The following is a 3,766-nucleotide window of genomic DNA, read 5'->3' as shown; positions in this document are numbered from 1 at the left end:
TTCCAACTGGTAATAAGAACACATGCTCCACTATGTTCATAGCAGCCTTATTTATAATAGCCAGAAGCTGGAAAGAACCCAGATGTCCCTCAACAGAAGAATGGATACAGAAAATGAGGTACATTTACACAATGGAGTACTACTCAACTATTAAAAAGAATGGATTCATGAAATTCTTTGACAAATGGATGTATCTGGAGGATATCATCCTTAGTGAGGTAACCCAATCACAAAAGAAGTCATTTGATATGCACTCATTGATAAATGGATATTTGCGCAGAAACACAGAACACCCAAGATACAGTTTGCAAAACATAAGAAAATCAAGAAGATGGAAGACCAATGGGTGGATACTTCATTCCTCCTTAGAATAGGGAACAAAATACCCATGAAAGAATTTACAGAGACAATGTTTGGAGCTAAGACAAAAGGATGGACTATCCAGAGTATACTCCACCCAAGGATCCATCCCACAATCAGCCACCAAACCCAGACACTATTGCATATGCCAGAAAGATTTTGCTGAAGGGACCCTGTGATAGCTGTCTCATATGAGGCTATGCCAGTGCCTGGCAAATACAGAAGTGGATGCTCACAGTCATGTATAAAATGGAACACAGGGCCCCCAAGGAGAAGCTAGAGAAAGCACCCAAGGAGCTGAAGGGGTCTGCAAGCCTATAGGTGGAACAACAATATGAACTAACCAGTAGCCCCAGAGCTTGTAACGCTAGCTGCATATGTAGCAGAAGATGGCCTAGTCAGCCATCACTGGGAAGAGAGGCCTCTTAATATTGTAAACTTTATATAATCCAGTACCGGGGAATGCCAGGGCAAGAAGCAGGAGTGGATGGGTAGGGGAACATGGCGGAGGGAGGGTATGGGGTACTTTCGAGATAGCTTTTGAAATGTATATAAAGAAAATATCTCTAAAGCAGAAAAATGGATCAGAAATTAAAAAGAAGAGAGAGTGGTATATTTTGTGCTGTTTAGAAATTTAAAATTGATGTGTATCTAAAGACAAGTACTAAGGCAGGAGTGGTGGCAAACACCTTTAGTCCCAGCAGATGTAGGCAAGTCAGACTTTGAGGCCAGCCTGTTGTACAGAGTGAGTTTCAGGGCAGCAAGAGCTCTACAGGGACATCCTGTCTTGAAAATTAAAAAACAATAATCAAAAGACCTCAAAAGGCATGCAATTAAAAAGCAAATAATATTAAAATTCATAGCAATTGTGACTGAAAAATCTCTATTGTCATACAGTGAGGATGTAGATCTCATAAAAGTCAGTAAAATGTTAAGACCTTCCCCTCCCCGAGACAATGAACAAAAATACACAATTGATGAGTAATATGTAAGTAGTCTATAAGCATGGGAAAATATAAACAAANCCAGAACAAAGCAAAGCTTTTCAACCTATACACAGATACGTGTTATCAAACACTTAAAACCATCTGTAGATTTATTTTCTGTGTAGAAGTGTTTTGGCTGCATGTATGTCTGTGTACCACTTGGATGACTGCTACCCTCACAAGTCAGAAGAGGGTGCTGGATCCCTTGGAACTGGAATTATGGGTAGCTGCCATCTGGTCCCTAGATTCTGGGAACCAAACCTGGTTCCTGTGTAAGAGCCACAAGTGATCTTAATGGTAGAGCCAACTCTCCAACACCTCCCTCCCGTTTTTAAAACATTTTTAAAGAATGCACTTGAAAATGCTGAGCTAAGGGACTGGGGGTCAAGCCTAGTGGTAACATGCTTACCCAGCATGCATAGAGCCCTGGGATTGGTCCTCAGCACATATGAACCAGATATGGCTGTGCATTCCTACAAATCCAGCCCTGGGGAGGCAGGGCCAGGGAGATCACAAGTTAAAGCAATCCTCAGGAACACAGAAGTCTGAAGCTAACCTGGGGTACATGTGTGTGTGTCTCCCTGACTTTTCAATCAGCAACAATACTGCTATTGATCCAAATACTGCCCACAGATCCAAAGTCAGTAGTGCCAGGAGCTGGAAGACANGAAGGATATTTTTACAGAAAGCTTCAATGGCTCAACTTTGTTCTGATGCCCCAAAATAACTTAAATTGAAACTATTTCTCATACCCTGTGTTGCCAATGCCATTAACACTCTATTAGACTACTAGAGGTGTCTAATATTTAAGACCCTGGCTATATCCAATGCCAAATGGCCCAGAAAGAACATCTGGATTGTTGGACTGTAGGACTTGAAACCCCAAAATATGTCAGGATATTTCAATAACCAAGAAACATCTGGAAACCTGCTGATGTCTCTATTCCCAGGATAAGTCCCTGAGAGCCTCTCCATTGAAACCAAAGACTGCAATGCTATTAATAGCATCATCTGTGCAAAACAGCACTGAGGCCTAGCAGCTTAAGAGACCCAAGGATGGGTACCTTTGGTGGGACAAAAAGCCGTTTCTTTAAAATGTTTGTGGATGTTCCACTCCACAGGAAGCATGTAGCAGACAGCAAAGCTCAGTAAGAAGATGAAGTTTCCAAACAGCTGTTGTATTGCAGATGGCTCAGTTCCTTCACAGGATGACTCATCATGTTCATGTGGTGTGCCCTTCGATGTAGCTGGCCTTCCTTAAAGGCAATGCAGTCTTTGGAAGAGCAAAGTGGTCCTGGAAGAGTAGACATGCTGTTTCAGTTATGATCGACATGCTCTAGATGCTTGCAGTCTCTACAATACAATCAGTCCCTCATCCTTTTGGAATTTTCCATCATGAGTTTCATTGAGGCTAAGTAGTGACCTGGGCAGTGATCATTACTGGGCCTGAAAATCCAGCACACTACTGGCCCTGGGTGGATAAAGAGCTTGCTATGCAAGCATGAGGACTTGAGTTTGGATCCTTAGCATTTGTGTGAGAAGCCAGGCATGGCAGCAAAACGAGTGGAGTCCCAGGACTGGGAGGCAGAGATATGGTCAGACAACCTAGTCAGTCAGTGAGCTCCAGGTCCAATGCACAAGGCAAAGAAACATACACTCAGGCCACACACATAAGATAAAAACAAATAAATCTTTAGAAACAAAAGGCAAGATGAAACCTCAAAAAGGGACAATGACAAGTCTTGTAAAAGAGCTTATTTTAAAGCAGGACATGGTGGCCTCTGCCTCTAATCCCAGCATCCAGGACGAAACAACAAAAATGAAATGAAAGAAAACCGGGCTGCTGAGATGGCCTAGCAGTTAAGGTTCCTGCAGCTCTTCTGGAGGATCCTGGTTCAGTTTCCAGTACCCACCTGCTCACTCACAACTGTCTCAAATCCAGCCCATGAGGAGCTGATGCGCTCTTCTGGATTCTGTGTATAAACACATACAGCAAGAAAACACCAGAAACATGAAAACCACAAATAAATTAAAAAATATGAAACAACCCCAGAGGAGATTACTCAGCAGTATTCACCCTTAACTGTACATTTTTGTGCAGTTTTACTCCATGTAATGAAAATGTTCTACATTAGATATCTATTCCTTTGCAATGAGGAACAACTATTAAAAAAACGACTCTGCAAATGACTCTTTATTATCTATCTTGTGCTTGGTCAATCAACTTTGCCAAAATATGATCTCCGCTCCCTGATTAGGACACAAATATGCTTTCAAATACAGAAAAGTGGGTACAATCTTCTTCTTGCTAACACAGATCAAGACTCTCCGAAATGCTCCCCTGAGGATATGCCATTCACACTCTATGGGGTCCTTGGGAATAAAGCAAGGTCTGCAGCACATCTTGCTGATGCAAACAT

At 42.1% G+C, this 3,766-nt stretch overlaps 1 long non-coding RNA gene across 1 annotated transcript in view; it reads right to left on the bottom strand.

Annotated features, from left to right (window-relative positions):
* Positions 1 to 2,635, bottom strand: part of LOC110288434 — a 6,111-nt gene extending 3,476 nt beyond the window's left edge. The window contains exons 1-2 of the long non-coding RNA XR_002377284.1: positions 2,411 to 2,635; positions 1,903 to 2,003 (exon numbers count right to left, since the gene is read on the bottom strand). This is a non-coding gene — a long non-coding RNA (uncharacterized LOC110288434). The remainder of the gene's footprint in view (positions 1 to 1,902; positions 2,004 to 2,410) is intronic.
* Positions 2,636 to 3,766: the final 1,131 nt, after the last annotated feature.

Source organism: Mus caroli, unplaced genomic scaffold (genome assembly GCF_900094665.2).
Source record: "Mus caroli unplaced genomic scaffold, CAROLI_EIJ_v1.1 scaffold_16068_U2_1, whole genome shotgun sequence".
NCBI lineage: Eukaryota > Metazoa > Chordata > Mammalia > Rodentia > Muridae > Mus > Mus caroli.
This window is presented reverse-complemented; position numbering and strand designations above follow the sequence as displayed.